Source organism: Rhinoderma darwinii, chromosome 2, assembly GCF_050947455.1.
Source record: "Rhinoderma darwinii isolate aRhiDar2 chromosome 2, aRhiDar2.hap1, whole genome shotgun sequence".
In the NCBI taxonomy this organism is placed as follows: Eukaryota; Metazoa; Chordata; class Amphibia; order Anura; family Rhinodermatidae; genus Rhinoderma; species Rhinoderma darwinii.
In genome coordinates, this window is record NC_134688.1 from 8,459,469 (window position 1) to 8,467,664 (window position 8,196).

Here is an 8,196-nt window from a genome sequence, read left to right on the forward strand (position 1 = left end):
CTAGTAAGATCACTATGTGCTGAGTACATGGATGGAGAGAAGTTCATGACGCTGATTGGTCACTGATTGGACAGCGTCATACACTCCTCTCCACAACGCCCACTTGGTCAAAAAGTAAAACACGCCCAGTGTCCATTAAGAAAGTAATTTGCGGGTATGGTGTAACTTCGATCCGGGCCGTTTAACCCCTGAGATGTTGTAGTCCGCGAATGCTGACTGCGGCATCTAAGATGTTAGGCAAACGGAGTCACCCCATTGGTGCTTTGGGTACTGATGGGTTTCTATGGCAGCCGGCGTCCGTCGTACACGGAAGTCTATTAGGCCCGGAGGCAGGGTCTCATTAGCTACGCGTCAGTTTTACACTGACGGGTGAGGTTCTACAGGGCGCTTTCATGGCATTTTTACTGCAGTTTTGCAGCGATTTACATGCGCTACTTAATTGCTGTCAAAAACGAATGATTAAAACCGCTGCAAAATGCCCTGCGGGAATCTCAGCCTGATGCACATAATGCATTGCAATGCAGAAGATTAGATGTTCAAGTCTCGTAGTTGGGCTAAAAAAAAAATTCTTTTTTTATTTCCCTTATAAAGCCCTTTAACCACTTAGATGCCATTTTCAATAGCGCTGCATCAAACCGCTAGTGAGTCATAAGTTACTTAACCCCATTGCGCACCACGACGTAACTGCTGAGCGCGCTCCATTTGCTGCGGGTGTCAGCTGTGTACTACAGCTGACACCCGGGACTAATGGCCAGGAACAGGGGAGCCGGGTAGGGGGAAGTATGGAGTGGGCTCACAGACTGGACCCGCTCCATACGATGCCGGTGTCGGCTGTTTGTTATGCCGACACTATAGAGTAACAAGCGGCATCGCGCTCGTGCGCGATCCTGCTCGTTTAACTCGTTAAATACTGCGGTCAACAGCGACTGCAGCATTTAAATCGTTAGAAAGAAGGGGCGGCCCCCTCTAACAGCTCATCGCGCCGCCCGCAACGCAATCGCGGGGGACGATGGTTGCTATGGCTGCTTGGGGGCTTAATGAACGCCCCCAGGTCCGCCATCTTTGTGCTCCTATTAAGCCCTGCCTGTCAGAATCACTATATACTGCAATTAGTATTGCAGTATATCATGCAGGCAATCTAACGATCGCTGGTTGAAGTCCCCTAGGGGGGACTAATAAAAAAAAGTAAAAATGAGTTAAATAAAGTTGTTGTTTTTTGTGTAAAAAAAATATAAGAATATTAAAAGTTTAAAAAAAAAACCCTTTTCCCATTTCCCCCCTAGAGCACAGATAAAAAAATAAACATAATTGGTATCGCCGCGTCCGTAAAAGACTGAACTATTACAATATATCATTATGTAACTCGCACGGTGAACGCCGTAAAAAAAATAAATTGTAAACGCCAGAATCTCTATATTTTGGTCACCTAATCTCCCACAAAAAATGAAATAAAAAGTGATCAAAATGTCGCATGTACCCCAAAATGGTATTATTAAAAACGACAGCTTATCCCGCAAAATATAAGCCCTCATACCGCTTAATCGACGAAAAAATAAAAAAATTATGCCCCTCGGAATTTGGCGACACAAAATAAATTTTCATTTTTACACTTCGGTTTTTACTTGTAAAAGTAGCAAAATATAGAAAAAACGATATATATTTGGCATCGCCGTAGTCGTATTGACCCGCAGAATAAAGGTAACATGTTGTTTTAATTGCACAGGGAATTCCGTAAAAATGGCGCGCAAAAAAACATGGAGGAATCGCTGTTTTTTTCATTTTCTACCCCACAAATAATTTTTTTCCCGTTTCCTAGTACATTATACGGCAAAATAAATGGTGCTACGAAAAACTACAACTCGTCCCGCAAAAATCAAGCAATGTCGGTTACAGTTTCCCATTACATTACATTACAGTACATTATATGGTACTTTAACCCTTTCCCGTCACTAATTTGTAGATTTACGTCGGGAAAAGGTATTTAAAAATGGCGCCCGCTCAAAAGTGGCAGAAATTTCTGATCGCAAGAATTTAAGCATTTAACCCTTCAGATGCCAGTGTCAGATACGACCACAAGCATCTGAGGGTTTTTTTACTGCCCTTTCCACTTCGGAACCGGTCACCGGCTCCCGCGGGGTGAGATCGCAGGGACTGGTGTGTTCCTGTAGCAGCGGGGAGCCTTGTGAACGCGCCAAGCCCAGTATAGGGGGATTGCCTGTGGCCGGTCTCAATAGCAATGCACTCATTTGCCATAGACTGCAATACGGTAATATTGCAGTTTATGGCATAAGCGATCTAATGATCGCAGGATCAAGCCCCCTAGAGGGGGATAAAAACTAGTCATCAAAAAAGTTTTAAAAAAATATACAAATTCAGATCACCCCCTCCTTTCCCTAGATCACATATAAAAATAAATAAACAATAATAAAAATAAGCACATTCGGTATCCACGCGATCGAAAATGCCCGAACTATAAAAATATTTGTCCCATACGGTGAATGGCGTAGTGGGAAAAAAGGTCAAAATGGCCAAATCGCAGCTTTTTTGGCACTTCAACCCCCCCAAAAATTTTTGGGCAAAAATGATCGAAATGCCCGACATTCCACAGAATGGTATTAATAAAAACGGCATCTTTCCACGTACAAAAAGTCGCCTTACACAGAAATATAAAAAAGTTACGGGGATCACAATATGGCAATGCAACAAAATGTTACATTTTTTAAAGGTTCTAAAGCATAACAAAAACGATATAAATTTGGTATCAGCGCGATCGCACCGACCCGCAGAATAAAGGTAACGCGGCATTTTCACCGTCCAGTGAACACCGGAAAAACAAAACCCATAAGAAAAAGTAAAAGCGTTATGACCTTTTGAAGGCGGGGAGGTAAAAACAGAAGCATAAAAACGAAAAGGAGTCTGGTCCTGAAAGGGTTAAATGGTGACAATAGCATCTACAACTCCTCCTGCAAAAAAAATGAGCCCTCCCACCGCTCCACTGACGGAAAAATAAAAAAGTTTTTGGCTCTTGGAAGGCGGGGAGTGAAAAACGAAAATAAAATAGCAAAAAATGGCTCAGTCCTGAAAGGGTTAACCATAAGTCGTGTAACATTATTTAACCCGAGCAGTGAACGCCGTAAGGAAAAAAAACGTAAAACCAACAGAATCGCTGTTTTTTGGTGACCACCTCCCAAGAAAAATGGAATAAAGATCAAAAAGTCTCATGTAGCCCAAAATGGTTTCAATAAAAACGACAGCTCGTCCCGCTAAGAACGCGGCCTGACGCCGCTGAATTCCCGAAAAATAAGAAACTTCAGAATCTGGTGATACGAAAAAAAAAATATTTGAACTATTATTTTTTTCCTTGTAAAAGTAGTAAAACATAAAAATAACGATATAAATCCGGTTTCGCCGTAATCGTTTTGACCCCGCAGAATAGAGTTAACATGTCGTTTTTACCGCACGGTGAACGTCGTAAAAACCAAATCCAAAAGAGAATGGAGGAATCGCTGTTTTTTTCACCATTCCACCGCACAAATAATTTTTTTGCAGTTTCCCAATACGTTATATGGTACAATGAATAATTTCGTGAAAAACTACAAGTCCCGCAAATAACAACTCATACGGCTGTATAGATGGAAAATAAAATACTTATGGCTTTTGAAAGGTGGGGGGAGGAAAAAAACAAAATGAAAAAAATTGTTGTTACAGCATGGGGTTAAAAGCGTTTTTTTTGTGTGGCTTTTTTGTAGTCAAGTTTTTCACATTTTTTTTAAAAAAAAATTTTTCTTTTTTTTTAATGCCAAATCTACACCAAAATGCCACTGACTCAAAAAACGCTAGACAAAATTAAAAAATAAGCCACATGCACGCTGCTGCGACTTCCCGATACGGTGAAATTCACCTGTGTTCTCAAGATGATCATAATTCCAAGAGCCCGAAAACACCAATTTTTCAGTCCATTCTTTTTTCCCAATCTGATGTGAATAAACACCACAATTTGTGGCTGGATACAGTTATATCAGACAACTTCTGCTCTGAAGTTCAAATCAATGATATAAATAAAAAAATTTGATCAAGTCTGATCCTTTATATACTGAATTATTGTCATGTTATTTTGCAGTCTCTGTGGTTGTTCTCCATGACTCCACTAGGGGGCAGCAAATACCTTCTCAATGGGCCTAATGGAAAGTTTCACAATTCTGTGTAATAATCTTTGAACCACTATCAGTCACAAGTCCGAGCACTCGGCGTGTGGATGATAAAAACAGAGAATTCTGAGAAAACTGTATTATCTGGTGTTTCAGCCAGGAGAACGTGGATGTCCCATGTCAGAACAGAATCATTTTAAAGGGTAATTAATATTTAATCAGGCAAAAACATCTCTATTTATATCCAGAAACGCTGTTTCCATTTCCTTTTACAATAAAATATTCACCTGCTGTCATTAAAAGCTTCAGGATTATTTCCTGCTCGCAAGCCACTCTGTCATATCGTCCCAATGTCCAAATACTGTGGAGATAGTGCCGAAATACCAACGCCAACTAGTGCTCAAATAATAACGCCACGCAATGTCCAAATACTGCGGAGATAGTGCCGAAATACCACCGCCAACTAGTGCTCAAATACTAACGCCACGCAATGTCCAAATACTGCGGAGATAGTGCCGAAATACCACCGCCAACTAGTGCTCAAATAATAACGCCACGCAATGTCCAAATACTGCGGAAATAGAGAATTGAAATAACACTGCCAGCTAGTGCTCAAATACTAACACCACGCAATGTCCAAATACTGCGGAGATAGTGCCGAAATACCACGCCAACTAGTGCTCAAATAATAACGCCACGCAATGTCCAAATACTGCGGAGAAAGTGCCAAAATACCTCCGCCAACTAGTGCTCAAATAATAACGCCACGCAATATCCAAATGCTGCGGAGATAGTGCCGAAATACCTCCACCAACTAGTGCTCAAATAACACCACGCAATGTCCAAATATTGCTCATATAGAGAACTGAAATAACAGTGCCAACTAGTGCTCAAATACTAACACCACGCAATGTCCAAATACTGCAGTGATAGTGCCAAAATACCACCGCCAACTAGTGCTCAAATAATAACGCCACGCAATGTCCAAATACTGCGGAGATAGTGCCAAAATACCACCGCCAACTAGTGCTCAAATAATAACGCCACGCAATAGCCAAATGCTGCGGAGATAGTGCCGAAATACCTCCACCAACTAGTGCTCAAATAACACCACGCAATGTCCAAATATTGCTCATATAGAGAACTGAAATAACAGTGCCAGCTAGAGCTCAAATAACAACACGCAATGTCCATATACTGCAGTGATAGTGCCAAAATACCACCGCCAACCAGTGCTCAAATAATAACGCCACGCAATGTCCAAATACTGCAGATAGGGCTGAAATACCACCGCCAGCTAGTGCTCAAATAATAACAACACGCAATGTCCAAATACTGCAGTGATAGTGCCAAAATACCACCGCCAACTAGTGCTCAAATAATAACGCCACGCAATGTCCAAATACTGCAGATAGGGCTGAAATACCACCGCCAACTACTGCTCAAATAATAACGCCATGCAATGTCCAAATACTGCAGTGATAGTGCCAAAATACCACCGCCAACTAGTGCTCAAATAATAACGCCACGCAATGTCCAAATATTGCTCATATAGAGAACTGAAATAACAGTGCCAGCTAGTGCTCAAATACTAACACCACGCAATGTCCAAATGCTGCAGAGATAGTGCCAAAATACCACCGCCAACTAGTGCTCAAATAATAACGCCACGCAATGTCCAAATACTGCGGAGATCGAGCCGAAATAGCACCGCCAACTAGTGCTCAAATAATAACGCCACGCAATGTCCAAATACTGCGGAGATAGGGCCGAAATACCACCGCCAACTAGTGCTCAAATAATAACGCCACGCAATGTCCAAATGTTGCAGAGATAGTGCCAAAATAACACCGCCAACTACACCGTGTTCCAAATTATTATGCACATTGGATTTAAGTGTCATAAACATTTAATTATTGGTTTTTCAATGAAACTCATGGATGGTATTGTGTCTTAGGGCTCTTTGGATCATTGTAATCAATCTCAGACACCTGTGATAATTAGTTTACCAGGTGTGCCCAATCAAAGGAAAACTACTTAAGAAGGACGTTCCACATTATTAAGCAGCCACAGGTTTCAAGCAATATGGGAAAGAAAAAGGATCTCTCTGCTGCCGAAAAGCGTGAAATAGTGCAATACCTTGGACAAGGTATGAAAACATTGGATATTTCAAGAAAACGTAAGCGTGATCATCGTACTGTGAAAAGATTTGTGGTTGATTCAGAGCACAGATGGGTTCGTTCAGATAAAGGCATAATGAGGAAGGTTTCTGCCAGAAAAATTAATAGGATTAGGAGAGCAGCTGCTAAAATGCCATTGCAAAGCAGCAAACAGGTATTTGAAGCCGCTGGTGCCTCTGGAGTCCCGCGAACCTCAAGATGTAGGATCCTCCAGAGGTTTGCAAGTGTGCATAAAGCTATTATTCGGCCACCCCTAAACAATGCTCACAAGCAGAAACGGCTGCAGTGGGTTCAGAAATACATGAAGACTAATTTTCAAATCGTGTTGTTTACTGATGAGTGCCGTGCAACCCTGGATGGTCCAGATGGATGGAGTAGTGGATTGTTGGTGAATGGCCACCATGTCCCAACAAGGCTGCGACATCAGCAAGGAGGTGGCGGAGTCATGTTTTGGGCTGGAATCATGGGGAGAGAGCTGGTAGGCCCCTTTAGGGTCCCTGACGGTGTGAAAATGACCTCTGCAAAGCACGTAGAGTTTATGACTGACAACTTTCTTCCGTGGTACAAAAAGAAGAACCGTGCCTTCCGTAGCAAAATTATCTTCATGCATGACAATGCACCATCTCATGCTGCAAAGAGAGAGTACCTCTGTGTCATTGGCTGCTATGGGCATAAAAGGAGAGAAACTCCAACCTTTAAAATGTTTTGATCTCTGTTGTGCATAATAATGTGAAGCATTTTGAGTTTTTTACTTCTAAAAAAAATCTGTTATCATTAGGAGATTTGTTCAATAAAATTCGCATTATACTCAGACGGTTGATGCTTGAAGATTATACTGACTGTCATTTGCATCGACTATTTAGGAAAATCAGCGAAAAATAACATTTGCATAATAATTTGGAATGCGGTGTATGTGCTCAAATAATAACGCCACGCAATGTCCAAATACTGCAGAGATAGTGCCGAAATGCCACTGCCAACTACTGCTCAAATGATAACGCCACGCAATGTCCAAATACTGCGGAGATAGTGCCAAAATACCACCGCCAACTAGTGCTCAATTAATAACGCCACGCAATGTCCAAATACTGCGGAGATAGTGCCAAAATACCACCGCCAACTAGTGCTCAAATAATAACGCCACGCAATATCCAAATACTGCGGAGAAAGTGCCGAAATGCCACCACCAACTAGTGCTCAAATAATAACACCACGCAATATCCAAATACTGCAGAGATAGTGCCAAAATACCACCGCCAACTAGTGCTCAAATAATAACACCGCCAATTAGGGTGGTCACGATTCCAGGATTTGGACTTCGATGCGATACTTCATGTAGTATTGTGATTCTCGAGATCCAGAACGCTACTTTGCCAACAATAATATAGAAAAAAAAAAGTCTTCCTTTTTCTGATGTGAGGCGCGAGGTGTGATGTGTTTTGAACCTCCATGTGCCTCACATTAAGAGCAAAGCCACACGTGGCGGAATTGCTCTTGAATTCCGCTGCGGACACTCCGCAGCGTTAATCCGCAGCGGAGCCGTTTCTCCATTGACTTCCACTTCTATTTAGTAGGATTCGTTTAGACGAAGCGGAAAATTCCGCTGCGGAGCATAGGCTGCGGTGCAGAATTTGGTGTCCGCAGCATGCAATGGCTGTTGCGGAGCAGTGGCGGACTGGTTGCGGACTCATGGCGGAATTTCTCCATTGACTTCAATGGAGATTCTAATTTCCGCAATGAAGTCCGCAGCTGTCATGCACATGTTATGTGTGCTGCGGATCCGTCTTGCTTTTTTGACATGACATTTCTTCATTCTGGCTGGACCTATGTATTTCTAGGTCTACAGCCAGACTGAGGAAGTCAATGGG